At 42.1% G+C, this 22456-nt stretch overlaps 1 protein-coding gene across 11 annotated transcripts in view; it reads left to right on the forward strand.

Moving 5' to 3' along the window:
* Window positions 1-22456, forward strand: part of SEMA5B (semaphorin 5B) — a 291486-nt gene that overhangs the window by 23017 nt on the left and 246013 nt on the right. The window contains exon 1 of one of the 11 annotated variants that reach the window (XM_074828735.1): window positions 13541-13624. The exons of the other annotated variants lie outside the window; for them this stretch is intronic. The gene's annotated coding sequence lies outside the window, so the exon portion shown is untranslated. Of the gene's footprint in view, window positions 1-13540; window positions 13625-22456 lie in introns of those variants that run through there. 11 annotated transcript variants of the gene reach the window in all.

The raw sequence follows: 22456 nt of genomic DNA on the forward strand, positions 1-22456 counted from the left end.
TTGCTGGAGTCATTATCTTTAAGGTAAGAAGTAATTCTGATATCCAAACTGTCTTATCATGGTCAGTATCCATCCATTTCATACCTCGGCGCTCTTTGCTTTTGAGCCCCCGAGTCTTGGACAGATTGCAAATTGGAGCAATTTATATTCTTGCTGCCATGGTGAGTTACAGAGGAGAATAAATCTCCAGAGAAGGGTGTGTTGGGCTTGTGTGTGAGTAGACACTAAGCAACGTCACCGAGGGGACCAAGGCAGCCACAGCTGGGGAGGTGTGTATGTGTGGCAAATAACAAAAGTAATATATTGATTGATTTTCCTGAGCTTTTACACTAAGAGAGAAGGTCTGTGGGGAAATTTATCCATACAAAGAATTAGAATTGATGAGTTTGGAGAATATAGATCCATATTCACTTTTGGCCTATCAACCAACTCCTCTCTTCTAAATTACCCTCCTCAGACTTGTAAGAAGTAAGCTCACCAACCAGCTAGTAAGGCACATCAAAAAATAATATATAGTTTTTGCCCTAAAAATCCAATTGATTGCTTTAAATCCTTGATTCCAATGGTATTGTTGTTATTGTTTCACTGATTCTCTCCTGCCGTAGTGGTAGGTAGTAAGGTAAAACCCAAACAAGATACAAGGAATATTTAGGCTCCTCTGCAGGAGGAAGAGTTCCAGATGTTCCCTATACAATAAATGTTGAAGATGTCCTGTATTTGTGTCTTCGTGTAATTCTCCATAGCATTTCAATTGGTTATAGTATTCCTTATCTTCTAAAATATTTGTGCATCCATATGATACACTTTTAAACGGATACTGTTTTCCACTCCAGATGTGACTGTATTGCTGGACAGGGTAAAACGTCTCCTAAGGATAGTTCACAAAATACTTCATCATTCTGAGTGTGAGATAATTCTACCAGTAATAGTACATATCTTGCCTCCTTAATAAATCTCATTTTCTTTAAAAGGTTTAAAGAAAATCTACCATTTTCTTACTCTTTTGTAAACTGTATTAGTTGTCACCCAGATTCTTGCAATAGCATTTTATCTGGCTATTTTCTCCTCTTCATTATACAGCAGAACTTAATTGAACTGAATGAACTATACATGAACGTGAAGTGGTGATTACTCAGCCCTGCTTGTGTTAATTCACAAGTGTAATTTAACAATTTAAAAAAAATCTTAACTTCACTCAGTAGTTTTAGAGCATCAATCACAAAATTAATTAGAGCTTTCTAAATATGTCATGCAAATTATGCATTACACCCCCAAATACATATACCATATAGAATTTATAAATGTCAGGGAAGGCTTATTGCTGCAGCTGCCTGCAGTATGCTGATGTGACTACTTACATCGCAGGACCACAGCATAATGAGTTACTCTTTGGTGGCTGATTCTCTGTGCAGTGGAGGCTGCCATCAAATGTATTGTTGTAGTTGGAGCTGAGCTGGAGTAAGATGTTATCACTCCAGCTGCTCATCTCCAAAATCTTGCTGGAGGTTGCTTTATTTAGGTTAACATGCTTCACTTCTCATTTGCAAAGGGCTAGGAGCGCTCACAGACTCAATTTTTATGTTCATCTGAGAAGTGGTAACATGCTACCACAAGGCTTACTGTTGGTTTTTTATTGTCTAGGCACAGCTATTGGTTAGATTGTAGTTGTCATTTTGTGATAAGCCCATATATAGTGCCAAACACAGTGGGACCCTGGTTCCTCACCAGGGCTGTGGAGTCTCAAGTACCCCACAGAGATGCCAGACTGGGATGACATCTGCAGACTATTGACTCTGCTCCCTGCTCTTGAAAGATGCTATGTTGTGTAGTCCTTAATACATCTAGCAAGACCCATTTTTAAAGCACATAGGTGTCTTGTCCCCACTATTCTCAGTGGAAAACTGTTAAAGAAACTCAGTCTTTTGATAGTCAGAAATATTTTCTAAGGTATATGCTAATTATATTCAGAGAGAATTTATATAATTTTATTTTCTTGTATGAACACTTTCTTTTAACCTAAATAGCTCTTTTAAATCTGATATATTTATAGTCAGTAATCATCTCCCCTCTCAGCTTTTGTTTTACTAGGCCAAACAGTCTAAACTCATGAGATTCATAAAGTGTCTGATAGCATGAGTATCTTTTCTCTGGACCTACTCAAGTTTGAATTCCTCTTCTTTGGATACAGGATAGAACTGTACTGTACAGCTCCATTAATGCTTTTCCACCTCTGCTAGAAAAGCATGTTGTATACAGTGATGTGGTTTCATTTGTCTTTTTAACAACTATGCCCTGTTAATGGCTCAGGTGCTCGTGAATGCAGTTATAAACCAGATCTTTATCTTCCTCTTTCTAGCCAATGATATCCACAGTATTCTTGCTGTTTTTTAATTACAGGATCTTGCCCTTTGCACTATTAAACTTCTTGCTCCACACCTCTTATGTCATGTATATCACTGTTCTCTTCTGTATCACCAATTTTTTTGAACTGTGAATCAGCATCACTTTTCATTAAAACATGCCAACAAATTAAAAGTGTGTGAAATGTAGAACTCGGGCTGCAAGTTGCTTATGTAGCTCTTGCTGAGTGTCTGCCTCATCTGCAGGGACTTAAGACTGTAATGAAGCTACAGAAGTTGCAGTTGGAAAGTTTTCATCTTTCAGCTCATGGTAGCAGACCATACATTTAACTCTGAATGTCTTTAGTTAAATTCCTAAGGTACCTGTCATGTTGGTTTCCACAGTGTTACAAGATCTTGTGCTGTGCTGAACTATTTCAGTGTGTGCATACTTCAAGGTACTCAGTATTTGCTAAGATAAAGCTGCTTTGCTCAGGACAGCTTTTCAACAGATGTTTCAAAAGGTACATTTCTAGATGGGCCCATGCAGAATTCTTTGCAGGACTGTAGCCTAAATCACTTTCAATTTGATTATGATACAAACGCAGTCTGTGTCAGGCTGCCTATGGGTATTTACGCTTCCCTCTGTGTGTAGGATTCGGAGGTCGCCTGCTGTGACCCACTGTCATGCCATTAATGAAATTGGAGCAAGCATGATTTACTTCAAAGCAGTGGGACTCTATATGAACAAAATTTATGCCTATGTGGATCTCCTCACCAGAGCAGGATTTTACACAATATTACTGAATCTAGACATAGATTGGAAATTCCACTTATTGGCAAAACCTGAAGGCAGTCAAATTCCACATTAAAATTGTCTGTTGCAGGATCCCACTGACCTACTCCGTGATTCAAGTGAGGTTACACCAGGGGATGAGTCTGGCCAGTTAATTTACCCTTGATGACAACAGTTGTGCCGCTGATCTACACAATCAGATTGTGTTTTGGCATTGGAGGGACTCTGGGGAATCTCACGTGATCTCAGCTGTGAAATTAATTTGATAATGCATCATTGTTTTCCCTGAGCTTGATCATTCATTCCTTGCTGAAGCTAAGGCCCTCAGGATTGGATTCATCACATTTAGAAACCAGCTACAGCTTTCCATTTACAGGATGTCAAAATCCCTGTGTGGTCTTTCTCTTAAAAAAAAAAAACAAAGCACAGCGCTGTGTGCAAAAGGAGGCCTGATGGAGGTTTCTGCCAGTGAGGGGCACATTATCATCCCTCAAGCTTTACAATTTACTAGGAGCACTGTAATCCATAATCACTGCCCCATGAAAAGCTGGCATCCAGTTTCTTTAGAGCTGATCATGGGTGAATCTGCAGGTGCTCATTCATGATGGAACTGATGCAATCCATTCTGATGAGCACGAATCCCAGCAGGTTCGGGGGAAGCATCGAGTCCCACCAGGCTGCCGTCTTTCCGTATCATGCCTGCGGATTTTAGCTGTGCCAGCTAGAGGCATTGGGCCAACTCTAGCCTTGGTGTAAGTCCATTAACATCAGTGGAGTTGCCTGCACCTACACAAGGCTAACTTTGGCCCACCATGGTTAAACTTCTGTCAGTATTTCCACTAAGCCCTTTTCTTTATTCATGGGTTTAGAAGCTGGCTGTAAAAATGTGCTTCGTGCTGACATTTGGCATGCAGCATCTCCTCATCCTGAGAGCTTGGATTTTCTTCCTCTGTAAAACAAAACAAAACAAATAGAAAATCCAAACCCCACTGAGGAATTTTAGTCCGATTTCCTGGATTAGAAATAAGTAGGAGTTTGTTTCAGGTTCTTTCCTGTTCACCTGTGTCTCTGGAGTGGATTTGTGTTAAAGATTATCATATGCCATCTGTATGTATGTACAGAGAATCTGTTCTTATGTGTGATGTCAGCGCATATTGCCTGCTATGGAAGTCGGGGTGAGATGACCCTTTCAGGAAATATAATGTATTGTTTAGGCCACTGTGTTCATACATCAGTGGCTTTTGCTGAACAGGTACCTTCTCTGTGGTTCTGTATCCCTTATCTACATCACAGCAACTACTTTCAGCAAATATAGCTCTGTTTTTGTCTTCACACAAGGATTTGAATCTTGGTAAATTTGTGACTTTAAGTGTTCACATACACTTTTATGCAGATAAATTTCAGTTTTATAGTTGCTTGAGAGTAATTAATTGTGGTTTTGCATGGCTATCATCTGTTGGTGGCCAATGGTGTACTGTAGACAAGTCACATGTGAGTCTGTCAACAGTGAGTGAATGGCAGAAGAGTTCAGTAAATGAGGGGGGGCTTGAATGAGTCAGTTGTGCAGACACTCATGCTAAAGCATATTTACATGAGCATTCATGAAACTGCTAGGACTTCCTCTGTGATACTTCTTTGCCTAAGATTTTTTGCAAATGTGGTTGCTTTATGGACAACAATAAAATCATCCACACAGCTGTTTATAGACAAAAATGCATTTACAGTGTTTGTCAAGAGGAGCTTGCTGGAGGGATTTCAGTTAAAAAGGGAACCTGCCTGGTGCTACTGCCAACACCCAGGGGTGAGATCAACTGAGCAGTGGGTGCAGTAAGGGGAGACTGGTTTCTGCCCTCAGGTCTGTCCTGGATCCTGTATGGGTACAGTCCACACAAGGGTAATTAGAAAATCTAGGTGTGGGAGGGGTGTATCTATTCGCATATTTATCTATTTCACAAGGATATGGCAAATTTCGAAAGATAGTCATGCCAGTGCCTTTTAAACAGCTGTAGTGATTTAGGTTGTTACTGTCTCTCAGCTGTTCATTATCTGCTGCTCAGCTGACTGATCATGTAAGTATTCCTAATTTGTTTCAGTACAAAGTGAAACAGTTCATTTAATGAAGCTTTTAATTAAGCTGATAGCAAGAAGTTACGGCCAAATCTTAAAGTGCCATTGTTTTCAGAAATGAAGATAGGACGATGGCTGCACTATTTGCAAAAGCCTATGGAGGTGCAGAGGTAGAAGTGATGGTTCAGTTTGTATCTTTAAGATATGTCTTACCCTAAATCCATATGATATACTGTTTCTAAAACACTTTATGGACTGCTTTCTCTCTCTCCTCTGTACCAAAATACAAAGGCCTGGAAAAAAAAGCCAAAGAAAAGTGGAAAAAAATTATGTTCTTGTAAAGTGCAGGCTTACTGGAAATTAAATCTAGGCACCACAGGAAAGCTGTAGATTCAGACTAAACAATACTCGTGTTCCTTATTCCAACAGTGTTTACGTGGTCAGTGATGGAAAAATCCCAGTGTTCACAGATCCTCTTTTTTAGACTAGAACACCTTCACAGATTTATCCAGTGCATTGCCTTTTTTAGCTCATAAAGCATCAGTCCTGGGGAAGCATATGTTTGTGGACCTGTGAGCAGTTCTTACTGCTTACCTTGTTTGGTTCTTCTTAATGAAAATATCACAGCCCATCTGCTTTTCCGATTGCAGAGCTGTCCTGGTTGGTGTCTCACTGGCAGACCAGCTGCAGGGAGCACTAGATTTAGTATTGTATTACACACATTTAGTATTAATTTCCTGAACACTATACAATCTAGTACATTTTCACACACTCCTTTGATAACCCTTACACTTTAGTTTTCTGTGCTGGGTTGGGGAAAAATCAGGCCCCTAGGGCATGCCGGCTCTGCTTTTGAAGACTCTGAGCTTTAGAGGAAGCTAATGGAAGCTGTGGGTGCTCAGGACCTCTGAAAGCTAAGCCACAGGTTGTGCTGTATTTGCTCATGCAAAATTAGTACCTCATCTGCAAATAGTTCCACTTGCTTCAAAGCAGTCATGAATCGGAGAAGGCAATTCGCAGTAGGAGCAAGCCTTAGGGCCAGATAACCCGAGCCATTAGAATAAAGGAACATGAGCCCCCCAGGGATGCCTCAGCTCTTTTTGAAAGGGTCAGTTCGAGGGTGTCTCAGATCCTGATGGGAGATTTCTACATGCTGCTGAACTGGCCAAGCTGATGAACATACTCTGCTACATGAAGAACTATTGTTACGTTATGTCATTGTTTACAAAATAGAATGTAAAACCCAATGTTACCATTATATTTTCCACGTATTTTTTTGGTTCAGACCAAAACCTCAAAGCTAGTTTTGCTTTTATCTTTAATCAGTTTCCCTTTCCAGCTCTGTATTTTCTTCTTTATTGTCTTCCCTCTGCATTCCTGGAATGAGTTTTGAATATTTGCACAGAAATAAACACAAGTGGAACTGTTTCTAGGAGTCTTCCTTGTAAATAAAAGCTTGATATTGCTATGAATGTTAGACAAATAACAAGTTTAACTTTGAAAGCACTTTGTGATGCTCACCATGTTATAGAACATGTATTTGTTAAAACAATGCAGCATTTTTCATGGCCTCTGATTTTTACTGTGCTACCCTCTGTATGTCCTTTACTGAGTCTCTGATCATTTTGGTACCTGAGCACAATTGGGGCTTGATGCATTAGAGTATTATGGATTTGTTTCTCTACTGCCTATTAAATATGTGCCCTAGTTCAACCTGAAATTATGTCAAAAAAGCAGGAATTACAGGTGGTGTTCTATACCCATGGTAATTCAGGTCATCATGGCGTAATCTGAGTCTAAAAGATAATAATTTGTCTAAACCTTTGCAAGTACTTTAAAGTACTTCAAGGTGCAAAATATTCTAAACAGAATGAAGAGCCATCATTAGAGAGGGAATGAAAATAGCTTGGCTTGCTTAGCCCAGCAAAGCTGAGGTGGAAAGGGGATATGAGTGTCCATAAATATATCATGGGTGATAACCAGGGAAGGAAAAGAAGTATTTAAGATAAAGGATTAGGCTGGCCCAGGATTAGGTATGTTTACATGGGTTGTGAACAAGTTCAGAGTGAAAACTGTAATGTTCTGGCAACTAGAGAAGTGAGGGGCAGGCTTCTGTCACAGCTTTTGAAAGGGAGAATGTGTTTAATGTGGATCATGGTTGTTTATGAAAGCTATCAGTGATGTGGTTGTGTGTGAGAGCAAGGGACTGGATGACCCGGCAGAGTTCAGTAAAAGAGCACAAACAGCCAGACTTTTGTTGTATTCATTTAAGTGCCCAGTTCAAATCGACATCAGCAAACCCCAGCAATGTTACAGTTCAAATTGTCCTTAGTTTACCCCATTGCACATATTTCCATGACTTTGTAGGGGGTGAGATCTGGATGTTATGTGGAAGATGTTAACTTGCATAAAGTAAAACTTGACATTCTCATGAAGGCCAGCAGACTGCACGGTAGGAAAAGGAAGTATGTTCGCCTGCTTGTCACTACTCTATTTAGACATGACTGGGTAGAATAAATCTCTCGAGTTATCTTCCATATGCAGTATTCTGTATTTTATGAATCCCTTGAGTGAAGTTTAATGAGAAAGCAAGGTCACAGAACAATAAGGGAAAATTGCCGTGTTCCAGCTATGAAGACAAAGAGATTGATCCAGTCAATAGCCATTCAAGTCTGAGGAAACCTTTACATTGATTTCAATGGAAACTGGATCAGAGCCTTAGTGAGTAAATTACTGTCTGGTCTCAGCACCGTGTCTGTCTAGTATCGTGATGTAACACAATTGTATCTGTGAAGACATTTTACTCTGTGTCTGTGCTGTAAGGCATAAGAAATAAAAGAAAAAGTGATCCCAGTTGGAGCATTCTCCACACTGCAAAGGTCATTAATTTTTATCTGGAGCTGTGAAATATAATTCAGAATTCTATAGAAAATGCACATTGGCATTTGTGATCTCTTCTTTAGGAACAGTTATTTTCCTTCTCAAAAAAGAGCAGATAATCGCTTTTCTTCGATCAGTAAGGAGAGCTCTATACATCAGTGGTTTCAATCAAATGCTGAATTTTCTTCCTTGGTGATTTAAACTAAAGAAGAGTCCAAGCTGAAGTGTTGGATCCTAAACCCAAGACTCTGGGACAGGTTTTTAGATTTACAGCTGGGTTACTCTACCAGGGGAGCGGCTGTCTCAGCTGGCATGTTATTCTTGTTAGTCTAGCAAAAAAGTTGAATCCAGAGCAAAATCCACAGAGTGGTATTGTTATAGTTATCCTAAATTATCAGCACCCTCTTGAACTAGCACATGCATGTAGCACATGCACAAATTGTGTTGCTGAAGGCCTGCTATGAACTCCCATTTTCAAGATGCTGACCTGGGGCTCAGAGGCTGAGGGACTGAGCAGGTATCAGTGGTAGAGCCAGTATTGAACCTGGATTGTCTATGTTGAAGTATTTAATTGTAGATAACATCACTTAGGTCACTGAGCTGTGTTTTAAATTTTCAGCTTGCTTGAAACTCAAAGGTCTCCCATGTCTTCTGAGTTACATGTGTGGAGAAAACTGTGTTTTTTAGAAAAGCCTTCTGTCCCCTCATTAACCCTGAACGTTTTTAGAATATGGTATATGTTGGAGGCTGCCAAGAGAAATTTCTTTTTCACCTCTTGTATTGTCAGACAACAGACCAATGGTAAGCAAAGGAAAAAGACAGGGAAAACCTTATGGCAAGTGAAACCATATTGCAATTCTGAACATTTTAGGTATGCTGGCTTACTTTCCAATTATGCAGACAAGACTGTCCTTGTTTTTTCTGCTATATAAATTGAACTACCAGGTCTTCAGGGATGGGACCCTCTCATTAAAACACTGTTTAGTGTGTTAGCAGTTTGTTTCAGAGCCGTCCACAGAGAATAATTGAATCTGACTATTGTGTTTGTCTGTGCAAACGGACACTTCGTGCATTCTCTTTGGTAGCACTGCAAAGCCTCCACTTAGTATGCACACACTGCAATGGTAGCTTAGCCTGCCCTCCCCGGCATGGAATATATATGTGTCCTGGATGCATTTGCACGCGCTTACATCAAGCCATGCTGGCAGTTTTTTATTTTGCACCATCCCTTTGGGCTTTCCAGGCCACAGAGAGATGGCTCTGTGGGTGAGGAAAAGCTGATATTCTTTCTGCTGCATAGCAGGTGCTTATATCTAAGTGTTTAACCATTGCTGAGTTGGAGATGTAAAAATGTTAGGTGCTGTATGAGAAAATACTTGGATCAGTAAGGAGCGTGGGCTGTACTGGTCACATCTATATTGGCTGGGCATCTGGAGCAAGCTCCCTTAATCCCTGAGAGCCATTCGCCATCCAGTTGCTGTGGAGTGCTGTGACTTCTGTCCCATTCAGTGAGCCCCTATCAAAGGTGCAGCTCATCAGTGGATCCTTCAGCTTGTCAAGGGGCTGCACCTGGAGCACAGGATCAGTGCAGCTGTTGTACCACGGCATGGGTGTGTGCTTCTCAAAGGAGCTTTTTCCTGTCCTGTGATCCAGTGTGTCAGGCATATCCCCTGTGTTAATTGCTGGAACAGAGGAAACGAGAAGTCTGCAAGTGCCAAAATTAGAAGCCCGTTCTCTCATATTGCTCAGAAATATAGAGGACATTCCCACGGTACTGCTGCTTCCCATCTTCCACGCTCCTGAGACATTTCAGAAAACAAAATACAAAGCCGTCTTCACCATTTTCACTATGTTTTCTCCAGCTTGTAAATGTCAAATCTGTGTTCCCATATTCCCTTTGGGCTCTAGCTGTGTTGGGGTTACTGCCCTCTAAGGTCAGCTGCTCATTAGGTGGTGCGAATGCTCCCTGCTGTTTTAGTGCAGATGAACTGGGTTAGGGTGTATATTATTTCAACTCAAGTTAAATGACCTTTCTGCTTTAGCTCTACATTTCTTGTTGATGTACGGCTTTGCTGGTCCCATTGCACTGGGAGCTCATGTTGAGATCCTTGTTTGCTCTGACCCCCTAATTCCTTCGCTGGAAAGCAGTGGCTCTGCAATCAGTTCTTTAGCCTTCAGGGATGGACTGCATTCTTGTCTCTAGATGAATGATCGCCCCCATTTGTCTAATTTAACTGTATTTTTTTTGAGTGGAACCAGTATATAAAGAAGTCTGGAGCACATTGTATACTTGCCTAGACTGTGGAGACCAACTGAATACATCCTTTCTTAAATGCAGCTCCTACTTTCTTCATATTCCTTAGATAGGTTCCTTTTTTGGCTTTGGACCCAAACTGTTCCTCAAGAACTGAGAATATGATCAAATTCAAACAGTTACTATCTGTGGACCTGAGTGTCACTATTCCAGGTAAGGGCCCAGCTCCATGTTCCAGGGCCCACTTTGGCATATCTTAGCTCTGCAGATCTTCTCTCTTGTCGCTCTTTGTCAGATATCACTTGTCACCCCGATCAGCTCTGAGCCATTGGGGTCAGACAGCTCACACGCTGTGAGGAGAGCAGAGCTCAAATGGTGCAGTGGTCAAAAGTGCATCTTTGAGATGGGCTGAATCAAAACCGTCAGGGAAAAAGAGACCTGATGAGTGTGCAGATTTGAGAGGTGTCTCTCCTCTCTCCATATTGACAAGTTTAGCTCTAAACTCTTGCTCTGATATATCTATGGCATTTTCAGCAGTGTCACAACGATGTTGGTAAGGTAGGAGCTTCTTTAGGAGTTGGAGATTAATAGTTTTCCTTTCCTTAAACTGGCATTGAGCATACCCGGCAGAGATAACTCACAGGAGCCTTGCTGTTAATGCAACCAGAACTGGAACAGATAGGACATATTTGCGAATCAATTCCTGACTTCCCCATGCATGTCTTTATCCTCTGCCATTTCAGCAGTGTGGTGGAAGCAGATAGTATCCTGAAGCTTTTTTTCTTCTTTCTCTCTAACATAAAACATACAGGGTATTATAGGCATCAAATCAGAAATGCATACTAGCATATTTTACATACAAGCTAGCTCACTCTCTCCCCGGGTAAGAGATATTTAAAATAAACCCAGCACATTCAGAAGCACTAATGCAGCAGTTAAAGGGAGTTGACCATAGCAGCTTCCTGAAAGGCAAGTGTAGTCTAGTGTATTTGGCGCTGGCCTGGGACTGGGGAGCTGAGGTACTATTTCTGGCTCTGCTATCAGTTTTTCCTGTGCACAGTTTCCCTGTTTGTAAATACAGACGCTTATCTCCTTCAGGAGAGCTTTAAAATCAGTTGAGGAAAGTCATGGGAAAGCTGTAGGAATGAAGAACCCGCTTGGAGCTGGAAAGATCTGTACTTTTAAATTTTTGTACTAATATATAAGCAGGCTCCTGTTCTGCATTGCCTGAGAGGCCTCTGTTAGGAGTGGGACTTCAGCATGTGAGATGCTTTTCAAACACGCAATGTAAGTCAGACCCAGCCCTTAACAGATGGCAAAGTGCTCCGTACAGCTAGACCTCATGCCCTGTTGCAGTGAATGGGACACTGCTGCTATAAACAGCTTGCAGGATGGATGCCTAATTAAAGAGAAGAGGCAATAAGTGAGCATCGCAGTAGCGGGGAAATGGGGAGGTAACTGGAATAAGTGGGAGTGGATGAGCAGTCTAGATTGCACACAACTGGATTTCAAATTCTGGTTTCACTTAGAAAAATTCAGCTTTTTATGCCTGCGCTTCTGCTTCCATTTAAAACTAAAGCTATTTCTTAAACCTCTGTTTATCTTCAGAAACCTGCTTCTGCCTGTTTTCATTTAGTTTTTTTAAATTAGTAGTTTAACCCAGTAAGAGTTACCATGGATTTTCTTAAGGGGAAGAAATGGATTCTACAATTTCAAGCCAATAATAATGTCTGTGTACAACATGAAATAAAGAAATCGAAGGAATTTTTTGACAAGGAACAGACGTCTCCGTAAGCTAATCTTTTAACTTTCTAGTGTTTCCTATGAAAGCATACATAACTCAGTGCTGCTCAGCAGTTTCGGGTCACTTAATGGGATGTAATTAGCATTCTGTAATGAGCTGGCGAGCCCACTGATGGTCCTGCCAAGGAAATGTTTAGGAGTCTGCAAAATGTACTTTGTACATCACATGCAATTGTTTGATCCATTAAGACATTTCTTCTCAGCTCACAAGGTGCATTTGATGCATATATACAGATGTGGTGTGTATATGGGGTATGGTGCAGCTGCTTAGAATGTGATGATATCAAAATCAGCGGTTCACTAACAATTTGGTTTTTGCGAGCTGCAGGTACTATTCTCATTGATGGCCTAGAAAGGAGAAGCTGACAGTGTAGGATGGGGAGGAGAAAAGCTCATGTATAGAAGAGCTGCGTGTGTGTGTGTGTAGGGCATAAAGCCCAAGATAAGTGATATAAAAACCCACTGTGAGTACAGGGAATGCCCAATTCCTGCTCATCGTTAGAGGGAGATACTCTGTGGGAGAGCAGATGTCTTCTTCATAGCTAGTCACTGGAGTTTGGAAAGAATCTCAGGGAAATCCTCTTTAGACTCGGAGAGCAGTATATAGCACATGTTTTCTGAAATACTTTCTGGCTGTTCATGTTCAGCGCTAGCAATAATTTAGGCCCCAATCCAATACCCACAGAAGCTAATGGGTGTCTTTCTGTTAACTTCTTTTTAATAGACCAGGCCCATAAAGAGAAGACAAGCGTATTTTTAAGAGCCTGCTAATCTGTGGAGCATGTGTTACTTTGAGTGAAATCCCCTAGCACACTGTGAATGGAACATTTCCAAAAAAAAAAAAAAAACCCAGAAAAAAGAGTAAATATCCATTTGTGGAAGCTAAGAATCTGTAATGGCTGAGAAAAGAAAGGTCAGTTACCTTCCAGTCTAAAGACTGAAGATCTTCATGGCTATGAATGTGCTTTTTCCATGTGTGGGAGTTTTGAAGATGCCTCAATATTAATTACATAGGGGACAAATTAATAATAACAAGAAATCCACCCAAACAAAGCCCAAACCTCCTCACTTTGCCTCAAAATAAATTGCATGAGTGTAAGGAGTGAGGGAGCCAACTTCCTTACCGACAAAATGAAAACAGGTTTTACCTTCTGTTTCATAACCACCACAGCTTTTGTTGCAGAAATATATTCTAAATGTCAAAAAATAATTTGATAAGTGTCATCATTACATTGCATGTTTGTATAACTCTATTTCATATTATTTGTATAACTCTATTTAATTTTTATTTTTAAAGCCAGAATGTCCTATGAGCATCTAGCCTGATCTTCTGTTAAACTACAGAACATGGAATTTCACCTGCAATTTCCAGCATTAAATCCATAATATATGACTGTGCCAGAATATACCTATAGTAGGAAGAAGGTCAAACTTAAGAGCATGCAAGAAATGGACAATCTGTGACAACCCAGGCTGAAGGGCTAGGTAAAGAGTAAAAAGTCTGCTTTTTCCATTTTGTCTAATTTCACCTTCTAGCGCTTTGATCTGCCAGATTAAAGAACTGCTTAGGATCAGATACCAGATATTGTGTAGGTACATATAGACTGTGATCAAATCTCCTCTTAACCTGCTCTTTGATAAGCTAACAAGATTGAATTCTCTAAATCTCCCACAGAAAAGCGTGTTTTCCAGACCATGAATCATTCTTGGTCATTTGTTTGATACTGTTGCACTGGTATGAAATTGGAGGTGTCCAGTGGAGGATCAAACTCTGCTGCTTTATTTATTTTGTAGAGGTTCTTGTTCTTTGAAAAATATTAGGCTTTAAATACCTTCCAAAATGTGACCAGCTCCGTATTTCTGCCAAACTAAAACAGACAGTAGTCTAGAAGCATCTCCCCTTCTTGTGTAAACTCACAACTGTACATATTTGCATACTGGTAAATGTTTCTTTAGCACTTCAGAGAGGTAGTGATGGTGAAGAAATGCTCACTGAGCCCCAAATGGTGCTTGAAAAGGTCCTGAAAGAACCAAGAAATGTTATGCTTGCGACCAATGTGATAGCAAGGCCAATATCTTGTTTTTATCAGCTAGGTAACTGAATTGTCTGTCCTCATGATCCTGTTGCTACTGAAATCAGTAGGGAGTCCTCCACAGACTCCCGTGGAAGCAAGGAAGTGCCTGAACACTGTCATCTTCTTGGAGGCTGTACCTGCTCAATCCAGTCATCTCCTTCCTGTGGCCACTGCATTTCTTAGGAAATCTGAGCATTATAGTAATACGGTATTATAAGTAAGCAGTGACATTCAGCTGAGGTCTGGCTGCAGATTTGGCTGGCCCAGACAGAAGGAGAGCCCGTGCATGTTTGTTCAGTGTGCCAGTAAATAAGGAAAGTTGGCTGTTGGCTGCAGTGACACAGGGTCAGAACTGACAGCCATCAAAGCCATCAGAATTTAAGAGTTCTCCTCTGTGTCATTCACTAGACTTATCACACTAAAGCCCCATTTCTCCTGATGTCTGCTTTTGACAGCAGGCAGCTGCAGCATGCAGTGCATCAGGATATAGAGAATTCATCCCTAGAAAGCTATCCCTGCATCCAGGGCTGATACCTTCTTTAATGTTCCTAATTTAGCCCTTTTAAAGTTATATAGTTTGAGCTTATCTTCACTGGAAGATAAATCCAAATTTCCTACTTCATGCCAGTGTTAGATTTAGGAATATAGGTCTGCCCAACCCACTGTGGTGGGTTGACTCTGGCTGGATGCCAAGTGCCCACCAAAGCTGCTCTATCACTTCCCCTCCTCAACTGGACAGGGGAAAGAAAATATGACAAAAGGCCTATGGGTCAAGATAAGAACAGGGAGAGATCACTCACCAATTACTGTCACAGGCAAAACAGACTCGACTTGGGGAAATAAGTTTAATTTATTGCCAATCAGATTAGAGTAGGATAATGAGAAATAAAACCAAATCTTAAAAACACCTTCTCTCCACCCCTTCCTTCTTCATGGGCTCAGCTTTGCTCCCAATTTCTCTACCTTCTCCCCACCAGTGGCACAGGGAGGCAGGGGATGGGGGTTGCGGTCGGTTCATCACACACTGTGTCTGCTGCTCCTTCCTCCTCAGGGGGAGGACTCCTCATATTCTTTCCTTGCTCCAGCATGGGGTCCTTCCCACAGGAGACAGTCCTTCATGAACTGCTCCAGCATGGGTCACTTCTAGGGGTGCAGTCCTTCAGGAACAGACTGCTCCACTGTGGGTCCCCCACGGGGTCACAAGTCCTTACAGCAAACCTCTTCCAGTGTGGGCTTCTCTCTCCATGGGGTCACAGGTCTTGCCAGGAGCCTGCTCCAGCGTGGGCTCTCCACGGGGTCACAGTCTCCTTTGGCACATCCACCTGCTCCACCGTGGGGTCCTCCCCAGGCTGCAGGTGGGTCTCTGCTCCACTGTTAACCTTCATGGGTGCAGGGCACAGCTGCCTCACCATGGGCTGCACCATGGGCTGCAGGGGAATCTCTGCTCCGGCACTCCCTCTCCTTCACTGACCTTGGTGTCTGCAGAGTTTTTTCTCTCACATATTCTCACTTCTCTCTTCAGCTGCAACTCTTGTCATGCATCAACTTTTTCACCTTCTTAAATATGTTATCCCAGAGGCACTACCACTGTCACTGGTGAGCTCGGCCTTGGCCAGCCATGGGTCCAACTTGGAGCTGACTGGCATTGGCTCCATTGGACATAGGGGAAGCTTCTAGCAGCTTCTCACAGAAGCCACCCCTGTAGCCCCCCTGCTACCAAAACCTTGCCATGCAAACCCCATATACCTTCCTGTTGAAAAGTAGGTTAACATTTTAGCTCCTTTTTGTCTAAACTCAGTGCCATTTGGTGTGCTGTTGGAAGCTTACGCATTCTAAATGGAGAGAGGGATTAATGACTTTATGGTTTAGCCAACGAAACATAGTATGTGTGCTCCCAAATATGTTAGGTGAAAGGTAGCTTCTGAAAGGAAACTCAGATCCCTTACCTGACTCAAATAAAGTCAAAGTAAAGTGTATAAAATTGTGCTTGTGATTTAAAATTGTGCTTGTGGTTTCCTGGTTGTAAAAAGGAATAATTCAGCTGATGTCAGGGAAGTTATACCTGGTTGATAACCAAGTAAATGACAGCAAAAGCTAGCAGTGAGCCTCCTTCTCCTATGGACCTGTTTCCCAGAGGCTGTTCTTGAAGAGCTTCTGGGGACTACAAGAAGTCAGTGAGAGCTGAAGGCATTTGGCATATTAAAACTTATGTTACACAAGCATGAAGAGTTTGGTCAAGGCCTTAAGATAAGTGTAATTGTGCTAAAAGAAATTTAGATTCTCCCCCTGTAGGCAGGAACCTGTGTTGCATAACACGTGCATGAACGTTGTCAAAATCCAGCTATTACAATTAGTACAACTGTAGCTGAAGTTGTATTGATCCTGAATGAAGAATATCTGTTTATGGCTGGCAGAGGCCGCTTGCCTGCAGGATTCACTGGGGTTGGCACATTAAGCACCGTTCAGCCTAAATGTATGAACTTCAGCCTCCTTTGCTTCTCTTAGGTCTGCTTATATTTCAGATAAACCACCAGCAGTTTGATGTTTATAGTGGAATGCAATCTGAAAATCAATGTTCCCTTGTCTGCTTTTGCCATTGTGCTCCATTGCTCTTTGTGGTCTTATGGTATTAAAATTACATCAGGTGTGTAGCTGTATTGTATGATTTGGTAGTTGGAACACAGATAACAGTTGGATTATTGGGTCAGACGTATTTATTATCCATTCAGAGAGGGTAGATATCTGATGTGAATTTCTGGAAGTGTCTGAGTCAATTTTGTAAGCTGAGAACAGCTTCCCCATCATTGGCTGTTGTGTGCAGACAGTCCTCTGGCTGCCGCTTACCTTTACTTTATCGTATGCTCCACTGGAGCGTAATGAGCGTGTATATTGGAAATTGCTCATTGTGTGTGTGGTGAGAGGAAAAAACCTGTAGATGGAATCCAGCATCCGTTGATTCCCTGGCAAAGGAAGAGAGGAATGGGTGTTTCTCGATCCTTTGCACATGCTGTGTGGGGCTAGCACTTGACGTTGGGGTCAGACACTTCTCCACTGCTAGCACTGATTGAGGGTCAAGGCCCAGGGAGAGGCTTGGGTGGACAGAGGAGAATGGCTCCAGTGAGCAAGACAGTCATGAGCACTGAGCAACTGGGTGTGTTATAATGACCTCCTACGACATCTGACTGTCCTACTGTTACCTTTTTGCTGTCTCTGAATTGTACTCAGTGTCTCTGGGTGCTGCCTGTCTTCTTGCTGGGTGTGTGTATTGGGGTGGGCAGGATAGCATGTACATCTCTGCCTGCGCTTCAGGTAGGAGTTTCCAGCTGTGGGCATCAGTGGGTGGTATGCTATGGTATGCAGCTTACGTGGTGCAGAGCAGCATTTCTCGGAAATGCCCAGTTGAGCCCCGGAGGTGCGTGTTTAGCAATCCTGAGCCAGGTGATGACACCAGTGAGATGTCTTATTGGGTTAATTAGTCTTCCTTGGAAGCAGGTTGCATTAGCTTGGCAGAATGGTTACGTTGCTCCCAAGTGCCAAACGAAAAGTGGTTATGTTGCTCTCAAGGCTCAGCCTAGCTTGTTGAGAGCTGTCTTGGGTGTCTGCCCAGCAGCGCACTCCAGACACCTACTCCTGGGGTTGGAGGCAGGTTTAAACAGACTTGTCCTTGCATGGTGAAGAGAATGATCCAAGCCAGCTCCACAGCACATGGCTGGACTTGTGCAAAGAAGGAATCAAAGCCAGGACGAACAATCTGGCCTCACTTGGAAGCTGAGTACTGGAGAAGTACATCTGCGTGCGGTGGCCCAGAACATAGCAGCCGGCACATAAAAAAATCCCCAGCCCCTTCCCTCCCTGCAGTCCTCAGTTCAGAGGCAGAACCCTGCAGATTTGGTTCAGAGAGACTGCAAGTGAGTGAATCCCCTGCAAACTCACATTCAATTATCTTCCCTTCCCTGAGAGCCAGCTACCTGCCCAGCCTTTTCTTGTAAAAAGATGCAGGGTTGTCCTGCACCTCAACTTCTTCACTCAGGTGCCTGCAAGCTGAAGAGGGGAGGTACAGTGCCTTCCAAGTGAGATGTGCTTAGCCAGCAGCTGCTGAACTTGCCTATCAGGAGCTGAAACTCACAGACATAAAATGTTGAACCTAGGTTCATCTGAAATCTTGAGAATATTTTACAAAGCTATATGCATATTACTGAATAAAACAGATTGCACCTGGCCAGCCCTTGCAGCTGTACATCAAAGTGATGCACACATGGAGGAGAGGAAGGAGGGAGAGAGTGAGCTGGGGAGAGATTTCTCATTAGATTGTTATCTAGATGATGATGCTTGGCTCAGCAAGCCTGTTGCTTTCAAGGTTACAGTTGAGAGGTATTTTTTTGCTGCCATCATAAATAGCTTCTGGATCCTGAGTCTGACTTGTCAGATCTTCTCCCTAGGATCAGGTATGGCGCCTTTGTCGTACACTTACCTGGCTTTTCTCTGGCAAGGCCCAATTTGCAGAGCAGCTCTTTTTGTCCCAGTCAGTTCATCAGGAGGGACCTAGCTTCCTAAGGGTCTTGTTTGTAGAGAGCTGTCAAAATCAGCTAGGCTCAATCTGTGCTTCAGTGTCTAGTCTGCCTGGGACTTTGTGGTCCTTCACATGCTTCCTTCAAGACTTTGTTTCCTTTCTAGACAATCCCACCCTTGAGCCTGCATACAAATTGTTACAGATTCTTTCCTTCTCTGAGCTCTTCTCAAAACCCGTTTGGTAAAAACACCAAGCTCTTGGTGCCCTGTGGTATTAGCACTTGTCTCTGGGCAGCTGCAGAGCTGGCTGCCCGTGGGAGTTCTCAGTGTCAGGGAAGAAGCTTGGACTGCCATGTAAGCATGTCTGTAAGCACCAGTGGTACTAAAAACCAGGAGGCTCACACATGCCTGGGGAGAGTCCAGATGTTGCAGAGGGGATAACTGGCAGTATCAACCCAGGGTCTATTAGTGTGCCATACACCTCAGCGGATATTTCTGTAAGCAGCAGTGCCTAAATTAATTTTCATCTACCTTGGTTCTGGATTAAACTTTTGCAGAGTCCCAATTTTCTTCTTTGTCTGAATCCAGATTTCCAAAGCAAAGAGAACACCTGGAGTGGAAGATAGTGCAGATGTCAGAGATTTAGGCTATAAAATCATAGGATATCTTATTTTTCTCAGTATGGGGTTCATCAGCAGCTATGCATCCAGGTATTTAATTTTAAACTATTAACATATAACATGGATTTGCAGCTCTATTTTCAGTGCAAATATTTTATAAAATTTTGAAATTTAATACAGCTCTATATTCCTTGCTACAAGATAGTTAAACCTATAAAGGCAGTTTCTTTCTTTATCAAATCTTGTAGAATCCTATTAGCTGTTGAGCTATAAAATCCAATCAGCCTTTTTCCTGTAAGATCAGCTGAGAAGATGCGATATAAATTCAAAATATTAGCACAGACTTTAGCCCAGGGCAAGGACTGTTCTCCGCAAGGATATAGGGCCTTCACTGTACTTACACTAATATTTGTGACATACCCTTTACCCTCAGCTTGAGACTTTGCTTTCCCAATCAACAACCTGTCTGCTTGAGACTTACTTGATGAAGCAGTTGATGCATCCTGCTGTGAAAGTAAGCACAGCATTCAAGGGTCATTTGAAGTCCAGCATGCCCGACTCCTTTCTTTAAGACCACTAGAAGAGGGGGGGAAAATTGGAAGAAAACTCTGAAGAGGAACTTTGCACCAAACAAGCAATTTGGATGAGAATGTTACGCAGCCGCGTGAGGCCGTGGGAAGAGATGACCACACAAGGTTAATTGCATCTGCCAAGTGTTTTCAGATTTAAAGAAAGAAGAAGAATGTTAAATACTACATATTTTCTTTTTCTTGTCTGCCAAGTCCATTAATAAGCTTCTTAAACTAGCATGTAGCTCTGTGGATTCTTTCAGGCCATAAGCTTATTACAGGCGTGAGTACTGTGGCCCACAAGACACTTGCATTTCTTGCAGGAGACGGGAGGACCTGTGCTATAACCAACCACACTGATCATGGGGTCAGCGATGGCTCTGGCACAGCTGGAACTCCCAAACATGGCTGGGGCTGGGTCCAAACCAGCAGAGCGCTCGGAGAGCTCTGTGGCTGCAGCCCCCACGGCCCTGGGGTCCGGAAGGATTTGCTCATGCGCAGTGAATGCACAGAACTGGTGTGGAGACTGAGCACGTAAGCTCAGCCTAATGAGAGCTGGGGAGTTGGCTCAGATCAGGCAGGGCTTTTCAGCTTTGTCTCAGAGCCAGCTGTGCTGGATCTGTGCTGACTCACACTAGTGAGGTGTCTCTTTACTGTATTCATTATCTTTTTTTGTTTCCTGTTACCTGGGATATTCCAACTGCTCGTTACTTTGGATAGCAGAGCGTCGATGGTATATATGATCTGTTTTTTTCACTTAACTAGAACATAGGAGTTTAACACACACCTTATAATTGGCATCAGTTATACCAATAAAAACAGCAATTAACCTGTTACCCTTGTCTGAGGTTGACAAAACAAGGAAGAAAGTTGCATACAAATTAAAGTTGTTGCCCAGCAAAATGGGATCTTTTTCTCTCTCTCAGAATGAGGAAAGTTTCAAAGGCAGTTCACTGAGATCAAAAGAAAAACTAACCGTCCAGGGGGCTTGCGCCAAGTAACTTGAAAACACGTTGATTGCTTTAGTGCTAAAAATCTTCTCTTTTCATTACATTATGATGTCGACTAAATATGTAAAGACAGGCTTGAATTGCTAAGCTTCTTGCTCATTGAGTTCAGTAGCATAAACATGCATCTCAGTACTTCATGCTGTAGATGAGGTTTGTGAGTCCTCTGGTTGTACACACTTGGTAGGAAGCAACTTGAGGATCAGAGCTGGTTCTTGTAGGAGATGATTGTTACTTCTTTGGCAGAATGTGAGTCAGCAACAGGTAACATCTACAAAGACGTGACTGGAGGGGTGAGTTAGGCCACTTTGGATTACCAGTAGGGCAGAAAGCCTCACCTATCAGCAGTGCGTAGTCACAGCCTCAGGCACGTTGTGCTCCTGCCAGATCTTGTATAGGAAATGCTGTTTGAGCAGGCCTGGTCCTAAAGAAAGACTCTTAGGGTTGGCAAATGATGACTCAGATGAAAGAGTTGTTCCTGTTGATTCAGTCAGGCATGGTGTCACTAGTCCTCCAGGAAAGATATTAAGTTTCTGACATTTGAAATCATTAATTATCACTTGACACTTTTTAGAAGTGAAGAGGTGCCAGTTCCGTTTTGCATGGTTATTTCTTGGCAGATTTAATAGAATCAAGAAGTCATGTAGGATTCTCTTCTCCGTACCATTAAACAGCAACTGTGTGCATTAAGCAGTGGCCACGGTGACCTCTAGCCCCGATCCTCCTAAAATTCATTCCCTTTTTCATACATGAAGCCTGAATAAATTCAGTGTAGAATTGTGGCCATAGTGTGTAAGACACCATTATATCCTCCCAAGAAGAAAAGTACTGTAGAAATTCAAGATCAGTATTTTAAAAGACCCTCCAGGTCTGGACTCCTGCCCTAAACTCTATCTGAAAATAAGCAGAAGTGCCAGACACTGCCTGTTTTGCCCTGCCGCTGGCCCCCTTCCTTCAGAGCAGATTAGGAACAAATGTGGAACCCACCGGCTCACTTAAGCACTCCAATGAATTTAAAAGCAAACATGACGATAAAAAAATCAACAGCCTTTTCATTGAGTTTTAACTCTCTCTGACTTTTTAGTAACAATGGAGATGTGTTACATAAAATAGAAATGTAATATATAATAATTTCTTCATCCTGTTATTAAAATTCTTTGTGATGTCTCTTTATAGTTAGTGAAAGAGTAATGGGGTAATTGAGGGGAACTATTCACATATTGTTGGAGGATATGAACAAACTTTTTTCCTCATTGCTATTTCCTTCTCTGAGAGAAAACACATTCCTTCTCTGATGATGTTGTGACTTTTGTCACGCTCTGCTTCTGAGTGTGTTTGTTAATTGGCATCTCTCGGATGAGCCTGTCTGTCAAAATCACATGTAGCACCTGGATGCGTAATGTAACAAAATACTCTCAATATTTGAAAGGAATTCAGATTTAATATCATATTCTATAAATAAAGTCTCCTTGTTGATATGATATTGATGTGATATGCCTTTAATCATAAAAATGAGAAGTCTTCTGTGCATTTGCTT

This window comes from Strix aluco, chromosome 6 (genome assembly GCF_031877795.1).
Source record: "Strix aluco isolate bStrAlu1 chromosome 6, bStrAlu1.hap1, whole genome shotgun sequence".
NCBI lineage: Eukaryota > Metazoa > Chordata > Aves > Strigiformes > Strigidae > Strix > Strix aluco.